The 13,701-nt window shown below is 38.5% G+C and overlaps 1 pseudogene; it reads left to right on the top strand.

Annotated features, from left to right (window-relative positions):
- Positions 1-8,592: 8,592 nt before the first annotated feature.
- LOC132305647 (small nucleolar RNA R71) lies at positions 8,593-8,691 on the top strand (annotated as a pseudogene).
- Positions 8,692-13,701: the final 5,010 nt, after the last annotated feature.

Below are 13,701 nucleotides of genomic sequence, written 5' to 3'. Positions count from 1 at the left end.
GTGTTGTGGAAACCCATTCCTCATCGGAAGGCCACACCATTGAGCATGTTAATGCGGTGACTACCTTGCGGAGTGGTAGGATTGTGGACAATCAAGTTGAAATATCCAATGAAGAGAGTGAACCGATACAACCTCAAATTGTCACCCGTCCTGTTTCACATCCTATTCCTCATTCATTGCATATACATGATCTTGTGAATGAGAAAGCTTCAAAATGTGATTTGAAGAATGATTTTGAAAATGATTTGAAGAAAGATTTGCCGAAAAATGAATTTGAAAAGGTTTTGTTGAAAAATGATTTGAAACAAAATGATTTGAAGAATTCTTGTGTTGAAGAGTTTTCAAAAGAAAATGCTGAAAAAGTGTTTGAGCCAAAAGCTCCATTTCCGAATGCCTTAAAAGGATCCATTTCAAAAGACAAGCAAAAGGCAAAAACCAATGAAATCATGGAAATGTTTAGGCAAGTGAAAGTTAATCTTCCACTTTTGGATGCAATCAAGCAAATTTCGGCTTATGCCAAATTCTTGAAAGACTTGTGCACCCAAAAGAGGAAAAACAAGAGCCAAACACCAAGAAAAGTGGTTTTAACCGAGCAAGTGAGCTCAATTTTGCAACATAACACTTTACCAAAGTTTAAGGACCCTGGTTCACCTACTACATCATGCATCATTGGTGATCATATCATTAATCTGGCGCTTCTTGACTTAGGAGCAAGTGTTAACCTTCTTTCATACTCGGTTTATGTCAATTTAAGCCTAGGTGAATTGAAACCGACGTCGGTAGTTTTACAACTTGCCGACCGATCCATTAAGAAGCCTAGAGGTATCATTGAGGATGTTTTTATAAAGATTGACAAATTTTTCTTCCCTGTTGATTTCGTTGTCATTGACACGGAACCGGTCCCCAATCCTAAAAGCCAAATTCCTGTTATCCTTGGCCGTCCTTTCTTGGCAAACACTAATGCCAACATCAATTGTAGGACGGGGATAATGAAGATCTCATTTGGCCACATGAAGGTGAAGTTGAATATCTTCAATCCCACACCCAACTCATTTGACAAATATGAAGGAGAGGTTAATGTTGTAGATAAATGCTATGATCTTCAATGTCAAGGAAGTGAGCTTTTGTGTAAGACCAAAACTTCAAAGGGATCATCTTCAACCTTGCATTCTCAAAGTATTGTTTCAAATTCTTGCTTTGAAAGGGCATGGAAGCCCAAAGATTGTGATTGCATTGACAAGGGATCAAAAGTTTCTTTTGAGCTTAATCCAACAAGTTCTTCAAAGAGCAATTTGTTAGGTGGAGTTGAAAGCATCTATCACCCCAACAAGGAGGGGATGCATTACAAGATCTTTGATCTGGGCTAAAAGAGCCCAATGTCTTGCTAGAGACGTTAAAGACTAGCACGACATTTCGTAGGGTGTCAAAACCCTATTCCTCCCTCATTTCTATCTTTAATTTCAATTCTTGCGAAGTCTAGATACTTGTTTTTGGTCCATATGCATTAGAAGGAACTATGGTTAGGATTGCATCAGCTTTCATATTGGAGTATAGCATTTTGCATAAGTTCGATCGATCTCAAATGAGAGTTCGATCGATCGAACTTCTACCTGCATCCAACACTTAGAATTTTTTTTGGCCTGTATCCACCTGCATCCAAATCACCTCTCTGTCCCATCGTTCGAACTTGTTCTCAGATCGATCATAACTTTTTCGATCAATCCAAACCTCAAGTTCGACCGATCTTGAGTTCCAACACTTAGACAAATTCTTGAACCAAAAACCTGCATATTTTTGCTCTTTGTCAGATCGATCTCACATTTTGTTCAGATCGATCTCAGTTCTACATTTCACCATCTTTGACTTTGTTTGACTTTTTAATTTTCAAAAATCCAAAAATATTTTAATTTTATTTTATTTTCCAAAAATACCAAAAAGATTTTCTTTTATTTTCTTTTATTTACTTAATTTTTCAAAAAAAAAAAAAAAAAAAAAAATTTCAAAAATTCTAAAAATACTTTGAAGAGAGATCATCACAGTTCGATCGATCTGAAATCTTAGTTCGATCGATCGAACTGGACAGGAAAAGTTTTTTAAAAAATAAAACCAGAGGGTCTCAAGATCGATTCAATAGATCGATCTCACCCTCTCTCATTCTCAAACCCTCATCCCTCATCCTTCATCGCCACTGCATCCACCCATCTTCATCATCATCTCCGGTGAGATCCGGTGAGCGTTGACTTCTCTCTTCTCTCGGATTCCATAACCCCCTTCGCATCTCTACTTCTCTCTTCGTTTGGGGTAAGATCCGAACCCCATCTTTAAATCTAAGCTTCGAATTGATGCATAAATGTTTTATATGCTAGATCTAGGTTGCTTAAATGTTCAAATCCTTCATTGATGGAGCTTGAAACATGTTATAAATATGTGTATATAGATTTGTATATATGTGTATATATTTTAAGTTTTGATTTGATTTATGGGAGTATGGGCTTTGTAAAGTGACTAGGATTGAGGAATTGTTGTGTTGATGGGCCCACAACCATGTCGTGAAGGCCTTGTGCCATCCACGTCACAGATCTATGACTTTTCAACTTTCATCTTTGCACAATTCGATCGATCGAACTTATTTCTCAGATCAATCTTGAGAGATCGATCGAACTTAGTTTTTCAGTTTCTCAGATCGATTGAAGTTTTGAGATCGATCTCATAATTTTTGTGATCGATCGAACTTCACAGATTATATACACACATTCCATGCATCTTATCTTGTGTCCATGCTATCTCATTCATGCCCATTGCTTGTGATTTTCCACATTGGATGCATTTCATACTTACATTGCTTAGCATGTTCACATCCTGTCACTTGCATAGATTCATGTCATATCTGTTTTGTCTATCTTATTTGACATACATGTCTCTATTTTGTGCTTTCAATTCTTTATTCTAGCACTGACTCCCCTTGCAAGTTTTAAATTATTTTTCAGGCCATGCCTAAGTGCAAGACAGTAGCCCGCGGTCACTATCACCGCCGGGATAGGCACACTTTCGATGCCGAGGCCGATCCTTCTCATGCACAGGACCCTGCACAGGAGGAGCCATTAGAGCCTACTCCACCTCAGTCACCTTTATAGGCTCAGCTTGCATTTACACCATCTCCATCACATGATGAGGCTGAGGCTGAGCATTCACCATCACCATCACCATTTCCACCACATCAGCCAGCCCAGGAGCGTGACAGGCCCGCGCCTAGATATGCACAGATGTCAGTGGCCCATGTCAGTTTTTGACACAGATTTCTTCTCCAGATCGGTGTTGACCCGATCAGCTTATGATGATATTATCCGAGGGGCCTTATAGCTATTCTTGCCCCAGTTACTAAGCCAGTCTACCCGCGGCTAGTTCGGGTGTTCTTCCAGAACCTCCGACCGTCCCCGCGTACCACGGTAGAGCTGGTCACTACCATAGATGGCCACCAAATTACTATTACTGCGGACACATTAGCCAGATCATGCCATTGTCCACACCGCTGCCCTCCAGAGCTACAGGAGCTTTATCCCAAGCTATACAGGCCTTCTTATGCTGACATGGCAGTTTTCTTGACAGGTCACTATGCCGATGGCGAGACTTTCGCCACCCGTACTTATCTTCCAGATGACCTATGGTTCTTTGATTCCGTTCTCTTTCGGAACATATATATGGCCGAGCACAAGATTCAGCGGCGAGGAGACTATTTGACAGCCCTCTACGCATTTTATACAGGGCACTGGGGCCCCGCGCTCATTTGGAGCGTGATGAGGAAGCTCTACAATGAGCATATCAGCAAGGAGAAACCCAAAAGGGCTAAGTCTTTCCCATTTGGCCACCTTATCACCCAGATCCTGATTGACCAGCGATATCCTTTCCATCCTCGGGAGCACCCTGAGAGAGGTTCCTGTCACTTCTTAAAGAAGGACTGGGACAAGAGTTATAATGCTATCATTGCCCGATTACAGGAGGATGCAGCTCAGGCGGCAGAGGACTTAGATTTAGACGATTTAGAGGCTAAAGCCCCAGCAGGAGCAGCAGACCTGGCAGCAGATGACGCACCAGTTGATCTGGCTGTCGAGCTTATGGATATTGATTTAGAGCGACCTGCAGATGACGCAGAGCAGCACTCTCCAGCCAGATCACCCATTCATGCAGAAAAGCAGACTCAGGATCTTTCTTCTGATTCATCCATACCTGAGGCTCCTAGTCAAATCCCCAGCTTTGGAGAGCGTCTTCAGGCTCTGAAGGATGCAGTGGTTGCTATCAGAGCTGATACTACTACCATTCGAGCCGATGCTGTGGCCCACCGAGCTAATTTTGCTACATTCCGCACGGATGTCATGACTACACTCCGAGACTTATCTCACGATATCCGCGGAGCTCGCCCTGCCAGTCCTGCCCCACCTACTTGAGATTCTTACTCTTTCTATCTCTCTTTACTCCATCTCTCTGATTCATATCTGTTACTTTCATCATTGTATATTATTTGCATCCGGATATGTCGGCTTTGATCTTTTGATGTACTCTATACTTTATTTTCTTTATATATATTTTTGCTGTGGATGTCATTTTTTATGTTCTTATATCTATCTATTTAACTCCATCAGGTCCATCCAATGACCACAGTGAGAGAGAATACTATATAATTTTTAAGACCACCCTTATACCTCTCTCACTGCTTTATTTCATTTATACTTATATGTCCACTGTGCACTGATTATCCCCTTTTGTTATCTGATGAGTTTATCTAAGTGCCAAATTTCAGGACCACAGTTAATCCCAAGTTTGGGGGGGCCATGCCACCCACTTTGGATACTTCAGTCCCAGCCATTCTTTGCCCTAATTGCATTGGTATACTCTTTCCTTTTGTTCTTTTTGCACATTAAGGACACTGTGCCGTTTAAGTTTGGGGGTAATGGTGTATGTTACAGTGTTTGCTTTTAAATTCAAAATTTTGAGCATGACTTGTGTATTTAAGAGATTTTCTATGATTGGTCCATATTAGCGATGATTTTGATCTTTTGAGGACTATATTGCTTAGAATTTAAAAATTACTTGACTTGAGAGCCCAATACTCCTTGTATGCCTTGTGGAAGCCATTTAGGAGTAAATTTTTAGAAAGATTATATCTTGCTTGCACTTGCGGTCCACATCATCTTGATCTTGTGATTGTTTTGAGATTCATTCTAGGATTCTACACTAGCACAGGCGCACACTAGCATTCATTTATGGGGTACATGCTTTGTTGACTATTGAATTGGTTATATCCCAATTGAGCTAGTAGTGCATTGAAAGCTTTCATCCTTGATAAAGGTGGATAACAATCCTTTTTCACTAAGTAGCCGGGATTCTAACCTCATCAAGCACTGAATTTCTCGTACCGAAAGGTGAAGGGCTCAAACTCTAGGTTAATAATTGAACTTGTTTACAAAAAAAATAAATAAATAAAAATAAGAAAAGAAAAGAAAAAGTTGCAAAAGCAAAAGCAATAAAAGTAAGGACTTCTCCCAAAAGGTGAGAAGTGGGAAATGATTAAATAGAGGTTGTCTTGATTTGTAGCCTAGTTGATTTGAGCTTGTAAGTCCGTAGGGGTGTTTGAACGCCTAATGCCCTAAAGCCATCTGGTTTGGGAGTCATTGACCTAACGCTCGACCTCATGAATCGCTAGAAAGCTTAATAGATCAACACATTGCGCCATGCTTCCATCTTTGATCCTATAAAAAAAAATAAAAAAAAAATCGAGTGAAAAGAATAAGTGCACCTAGAATAATAAAGCTTTAATAAAATGTCCACTTTTTGTCTTGATGATCGGTAGTAGATTTGTATGCTAGTTTGAGGGTAAGGATGTGATCATTTCTTTAGTTGGCTAAGATAGCAACATATATGATGCCGGTCCACTCAAAAGGGATTCTAGCGTTGTTTTGATTTGCATGATCATTTTCTTGATGTGTGGAGGACCATACTTATTTGATTGATGTTGAAATTTTGGGAAATTGCTTAGAAATGTTTGAAAAATTGCATACTTGATGTAGTTTTCTCCTAATGCTTGTTTGCAATATTGGTGTCTCTTTAGAAAGAATGAGCTTAATGTTTATGGGTATCATTTCTGAAAACCCTCACGAGACTTTACTCGTCCACTAGGGGTAACCTAAGGGTTTAAAAGGCTTGTTGCATATGCTAAGTGCAATCGTGTTCCCTATGAAAGTGGCGTTATCCATTTATTGCTTTCTAGTTCATAGTTGTATAGTTATTCATTTCATTCCTTTACTTTCTAGTTCATTGCTAGGGACTAGCAATATTTAAGTTTGGGGTGTGATGAGCGCTGAAAAGTGCGTATTTAAACCTCTTAAGCTTAGGCATTCTAGTACCTTTATCCATCTTACTTTACCGTTTTAGATTAATTTCGTGTTATTTCCATTTTCAGGCACTTATCCCGAAAATAAGCTAACTCAGCTAAATAAGAGTAGAAATGAAGCAATTCTGGGATGAATCAAAGAAAGGAACCAAGTGGAAGCAAAAGGAAGAAAAAGGAGGAAAAGGCTAGAGACATAAGTTTGGGAGCTCTTCATCAACCAAGGAGTATATTTCTTCCATGGAGTTTGCCCTTGAGGGTTAGAGAAGCATTACCATGAGTGGCTAGACAACCTCTTGGGGCTAGAGTTAGCCCCAAGCATGCTTTCTACATCTTGATTTTGTGTATTATTGAGGGATTAGTGTTGTAATATATGTTTTGGCACTTATATATATATAGATCTTGTTTATTCAATGATTTATGTGGATTAATGCTTCCAATTGATCATTTTATTATATCCATATGTCTATATATGCTAGAATAGATGTTCATGTGTTTGTCTCTATTTCTTGTGTTATTGATGCATGTCTATGTGTATTAATGCCATAGATCTAGAGATTGTCAAAACATAGTACTTAATGGAATGCTCTTGTAATTTTCTTGATGGTTAGTGCTCATTACTTTATGGATTGTGCCTCTCCCTTAGCTTAATTAGTTTAATTTCATGTCATTAGCTTAATTTTAGTGTAGTGGTAGTATAGTTATTAGATGGGAGGACAATCCATGCTTGTTGTTTGATGTTCCATACTTTTGAATGCAAGTAGCATATGTCTCTAACCTTGTAATGTATTTGGCTTGTGAGCTTAATGAAAGGATTAATGACTTGCTAGATATATTGTGCTTTTCACATGCTACTTAGACAATATATACTTAATTGTTAGATATATTGTGTTTTTCACATGTTGCTTAGACAATATATACTTAATTAGTCATCCTTGCTAATTAAATCAACTAAACACACACACACATCAATATTGCAACACACATTTCCCTCATTAGTCACCTGTTAAGAGTATAGAAAAGTATTATTTGGTGGTGACCTCTAAACCCCAAGATCCCTCTCTCTTACTTACTCTTTATTGCATTCAAATATTTAGTTTAATTTGTTCTCTAATTTAATTAACCAACCAACTATTTATTTGATCACTCGACCTACTAACCCTAATTGTGATTCCATAACCAAATTCGACTCCATTCCCTTGGGACGATCCCTACTTGCCCTAACTATATTTTTAGTGAAGGTAGTAGTGGCTTTTATAAATGTAAAACTTGGCCCTCGCCTTAATGCACACTTGTAAGCTTATGGAAGGACGGCGACTTACCATCACTCCACAACACATTGTTACTTTTGTGGGGTATTTAACGGCATTTTTCCTTTCTCTCTAGCATTTAAAGTGCTAGTTGTTTGCCCTACTTGGGTTTCTAGCTTAGCAATGGATTGAGAGTGAGAATGTAGTAATTATGTGTTTGCCTCTAAAGTGCCCAAAGTGGTCAAAACTTTCTCTTCAAAAGCAGGACTTCTAACATTTTCTTGGGAATATGGTGGTTGATTAGGAAAATGAGAATTAGAAAATTGGTTTCCTTGTGATTGGTATGATGATCTAAAACCTTGGGAACCTTGGCTTTGTAGTAGAGGTGGAATGTACTTTCCTTGAAAACCACCTTGGGAAGGGTTTGAGCCCTCTCCTTGGCTTTTCTAAAAGAAGTTCGAGTGATTCCTCCAACTAGGATTGTAATGATTGCCATAAGGATTGTTCCTTTGATTAGCAAAAATAGCATTGGCTTGTTCATGATGCTTACTTTACACATATCCATGAGGCCAATTGGAAGTAGAATGTAAAACACTTAAACAAGTCATACATGTCTCATTAGATGCATGATGAGAATGGTTAGGGAAGGAAGATACTTGATTCGCCAAGTTTTGGTTGATCAAAAATTGATCAAACCTTTAAGATAATGATTTCATTTTGGCGGCAATTTCATTGGAGTGGTCGACTTGATGTAAGCCAACACTCTTCCTACCACTAGAGTTTCTACCATTCTTCGAAGATAAGGTACGATGCAAAGAATTTTGACTTATGCTCTCATAAAGACGCAACACGTCATCCTCATGCCTATTAATGTAAGAGCCACCCATGGAAGCATCAACCATGCCCTTGGAATTATCCGATAAGCTCTCAAAGAAATATTGAACTAATTGCCATTTGGGCATGTCATGATGTGGACACTTCCTAAGCTATTCATTAAAGCGTTCCCATGCCTTATAAAATGTTTCCCCATCCCCATGTGAAAATTCCCTAATTGAAGTTCTCATGGCATTGGTCTTAGAAACTGAATAGTACTTCTTGAAGAACTCTTGTTGCATTTCCGCCCAAGAAGTTATCGAAAAAGGCCTAAGATTGTTAAACCAATATTTTGCCTTGTTTTTAAGGGTGAATGGAAAAAGTTTAAGTCTTAAGACCTCTTTCGGCATGTCCGTGTATTTTACGGTGGAACATAGTTCAAGAAACTCATCCAAATGCTTATAAGGTTCTTCATTTGGAAGTCCATGATAGTTAGGAAGCATTTGAATGGTTTGTGGCTTGATTTCATAGTGGTGTGCTCTAAATGGTGGCAATTGAATGCATGTGGGTGCATTATATTCATTAGGCACGTAGTGATCTCTTAAAGCAAGGGAAGGATTAGCAATTGGAGGTGCAACATGGGCACCTTGGTTGCCTTGAATGATGGGAGGTGGTGGAGCATAGATTGGCCTTGGCATTCCCAATGGAACTTGGCCTTCTTGTTGTGGTGGATGAACAAATGGCCTTGGCATGCCTAATGGGACTTGCATGTTATCATGATGCACATTGGGGTGGAGGATACCTTGTTGGTCTATGTGACCAAGGTCCTCCACATGGTCCTCATTGTGTCCTTCCATTGATGAAATGGATTGACTATAACTACCTCTTCCCTAGGGTTTCGAACAATGGATTCAAGATAAAAATTTAAAGGGACAAGAGTGGGTCTCAATGATCTACAACCATGCATGCACAATACAACACAACACGTAATAATGACAAACACTTTACCTTCACAAAAGTTCAATAATCAACAAACTTCCTTCACATACAATGTTCCCATACTCCCATGCTTAAACAATAATATGCAAGAAAAGTAAATTGCCTCCACGCGGGCTTACGATTTATCTAAGAATTAAATTACAAGTCTCCACGCGGGCCGACGATTTAACTAGAGATTGAGTAAGAAAAAGCTCACAAAGGTCCTTTAGCACTTCAACTCCAAATTTTTAGCTTAGCTAGGCAATTTTTTATTTTATTTTATTATGATTTTAGCGTTTTTCCTTGCTTGCTTAGCTCCTTTGCTTGGAATACTTCTTTGCTCACCTTTTTAGCCTAATGCTCCTAGTCAAACAAGAACAAACACAATAAGTAACAAAAATTGAAAACAAAGTAAAGACATGATCAAAAGAGTACTAATTCCTAATTGATTCCACAAATACGACGTTGCCAATCAATCAATCGCGGGCAATGGCGCCAAAAACTATGGTGGCTTCCCGAGTGTGCGCACAAAACAATGCACAAAACTTTGAGTTTGGAAATTCGTGTCAAGTGGGCACCATAATTTAAATTTAAAAACCCTTAACACCTATACTATGTAGTATGAGTGAGAAGGGATTGTCCCAAGGGATTGAGGGTCATACTAGGTTGAGGAATCAAAATTAGGGTTAGTAGGTCGAGTGATCAAAATAGTGGTTGATTGGTTGAATTAAACTAGATGTAAATTGAACTAAAGTAAACAATAATGCAATAAGAGAATAAAAGAGAGAGAGAGAGATCTTAGGGTTTAAAGATCACCACTAAGCATACTTTTCTACACCTTTAATGAATGATCAATAAGGGGAAAAACATGTATTGCAACAAAGAGTGTGTGTGTGGTTGTTCCAATAAACATGGATGACAAATTAAGCATATATTGTCTAAACAACATGGTGAATAGCACAACATATCAAATTAAGCCATTAATCCTTTCTTTAAGCTCACAATCCAAACACATCACAAGGTTAGAGATATATGTTACTTGCTATCATAAGTATAGAACATCAACAACAAGCATGTATTGTCCTCTCATTTAACAGCTACATTACAACTAAGCTAATGACATGAAATTAAACTAATTAAACTAAGGGAGAGGTATAATTCATCAAGAAATGAGTATGAACCATCAAATAAACCACAAGAACATGACATTAAGCATTATGTCTTGACAATCTCTAGATCTATAGCATTAATACACATAGACATGCATCAATAACACAAGAAATAGAGACAAACACATGAACATCTATTCTAGCATACATAGATATATGGATAGAATGAAATGATCAATTTGAAAGCATTAAACCACATAAATCATTGAATAAACAAGATCTATACATATAAAGTGTCAAGACATAAATCACAATACAAATCCCCTCAAAAATACATAAATCAAGAAGTAGAAAGCATGCTTAGGGCTAACTCTAGCCCCAAGAGGATGTCTAGTGATAAGCGCCGAATATTGTATATTCAAGCGCCCTAAATTGCATTAGTAAAGTCCGTTGTATGTTAATTTATGTAGATTATCTTCATTTCTATGTTTTTATGCATTTTCAGGTTCATTGGCCAAAATGGAACAAGAATAAGGCCTTGTGGAATCTTGAGCAACAAAAGGTGCCAATGCTGAATTCTGGCAGCAGTAGAACCTGGACTTTTCTCGCCATTTTGACCTTCCAAACTCGAGAACTGGACTTCCCTCATAACATGAAAGATTTAGAGCTCTGAATCAAATTTCCAAATCTTCAAACGGTTTGTCATTCGGAGCTCGGAGCAGAGAGTTATGGCCTTGTTACCAGAGGCGCGCAGAACTGCCTGGCAGCAATGAAATTCTGCCTTGATCTTCATTTTCGACCAACCATCCTTGAGAATTGGATCTCCACCAAAACATGAAATATTTAGAGCTCTGAATTAGGTTTTTAAATCTTCAAACGGTTCATCATTCGGAGTTCGGAGCACAAAGTTATGGCTGTTTACCCAAAGTAGGTCTGGGCGGAGCAAGTGAAGCATGGGCATTTTTACACTAAATTCGAGTGCTCGAGGCCTTGCTTAGAGTGCTCGAATTTTGGGCAGAATGCCCTTCGGAAATGGCTCATTTCAGCCCACTTGCACCTTGGTTTCTTCATTTTGCTTTCCTCTTTAATGAAGTGGTTGGAGATGTTGGTTGGTGGCATTTTGGGTGGTAGATAAGAGGGATAAGAGCCACACAATGAGGAGAGCTTGATATTCTACAAGATTAGAGGAGAGAGAAGAGAGCAAGGAGGAGGAGTTCTTCAAGCCAACACAAGGGAGCACGAAAATGGAGTTGGATGCCTTGCTTCCTCCTTCATCTAGAGCTACCATGGGTAACTAAACCTCTTCTTAGGGAGTTGATGTAACCCTTGTCAAGTAAATATGTATTAATTGTGTTTATATTTGGGGAACTTTGCATTTATGTAACAAGTTGTCTAATCTAGAGATACACTTTGAGGTATTTGTGTTTCATTCCATATTTAATCTTGTAGAGACTCTTATCTTGTCTTAGAAATTGTTTCTTCATGATTATGCTACTTACATCTTTATAGTGAGAATGAAGATGAGATTATACAATGGTTTTAATGGCATGTTGTTTAAGAAATTTGATATTCCATGGCTTAGGGAAACCTTTGATGGATTGTGGCTTAGTTCTAGACTTCATGTGCACTTACCACACAAATTGAGGACTTTGATAGTTCATAGCTTAGGAAGGATACTTCATTCTATACCATAGTTTAGATAGATGACTTATGCCAACCTTGGATGGATTATACTTAATTCTTGAATGTGTGAACTTCTTGAAGATATTGTAGTTATCTTGCATTTCTACATATCATGGTTGCATGTATACTTTGTTCCCCAAGTTAATTGCAATTAGGCATGTTTATATGGCTTGTGGTGAAGTCAATTCCCTAGTCTTTTCTCTATTGTTCTATCTTTTTACTTCCTAGCACATTACTATTTTATGCATCTTAATTTCATAGCTTTAGTGACAAACCAAGCAAACACCCTATTCCCCCTTATCATTCTAAGAACAATTCTAGACACTTAGGTTGCCATAGACTAGCGCAGTCCCAGTGGTTCGACTTACCCGACCAATAGCCCTATTTTACAATGATTCGTGCTATTGCGAAGGTTGATGTTTAATTGACCAACCGATCAATTTTTGGCGCCGTTGCCGGGGACTGCAAACGGTTTAGCGACCAAAGTTCTAGGGTTAATTTTAGTTTGATTGTGAATATTGTGTCTTGTGAATACTCCTTGTGTATTTTTGATCATCTTCGTGTTTGTGAGATTCTAGGGACTCGAAACTCGCCGTGGGAACGCTAGCAAATTGTAAGTCTAGAGGCCCCCAGGTAAGTCTCGTGACTTCTAGTTTCGCATTGTGAATATTGTGTATGTGTTTAATTTAGCTTGTGAAGCCCTTGTCGAGGCTATTTTTGTTTTACTATATTGCAAAGCATCGGTCCTTGTCGTGGCCATTTATTTCCTATCTTGTTGATAATTGAGGAGAAAGGGATCATTGTATGTGGAGTTGATGATAAAGAATTGTTGTGTTGATTATGTTGTGTGTTGTTGATATTTAAGTCCTAGATAGAGGGTAGTTATCTTCCAACTCAATTCTACACACCACATGCGTTTTGTGCTTTTTGCTCTAGTAATACACATCATACAAGAGATTGTCTTCCAACGAGACAATTCTCGGACTTCTGTCTAGAGCAACCAAATGAAAATTTCTTTGAACCGGGTAGTAATCCATACTTCAATGGTTACAACTCGGGTTGGGGAGACCAACAAAACTTCTTGTGGCATGACATAGGAAATTCAACCCCACAATCTCATATGCAACCTTTTCAACCCAATGATCATTCTTTCCCGCCCTCTTCTCCTTTTCCACCGTCTCCATTGGATGAGCTAATTGTTGCTAACAAACAAATGATGGAGTCTATGCACACGCAAATGATGGACTCCAACAATCAACTATTGGCTTCCCTTGCTAGCATGCAATCCACAGTAGAGTCTATCAATCAAGTGGTACCATATCACCAATCCCAAGTTAGTGCAATGATAGATGACCAAATATCTCAAATTCAACAAAGGATTAATGCTAAAAATCATGAAGAGGAGGAAACATTTTCATTTGAATTTATGGCCAATCCAAAAGAAAATTCTATGAATGATGAGATTACTCCTAGTAACTTTCATCAT

This window comes from Cornus florida, unplaced genomic scaffold (genome assembly GCF_030987335.1).
Source record: "Cornus florida cultivar Cherokee Brave unplaced genomic scaffold, ASM3098733v1 CherokeeBrave_3.0.0_Hap2_Chr04, whole genome shotgun sequence".
Lineage (NCBI taxonomy): Eukaryota > Viridiplantae > Streptophyta > Magnoliopsida > Cornales > Cornaceae > Cornus > Cornus florida.
The sequence above is the reverse complement of the archived record's forward strand: the minus strand, read 5'-3'. Positions and strand labels throughout refer to the sequence as shown.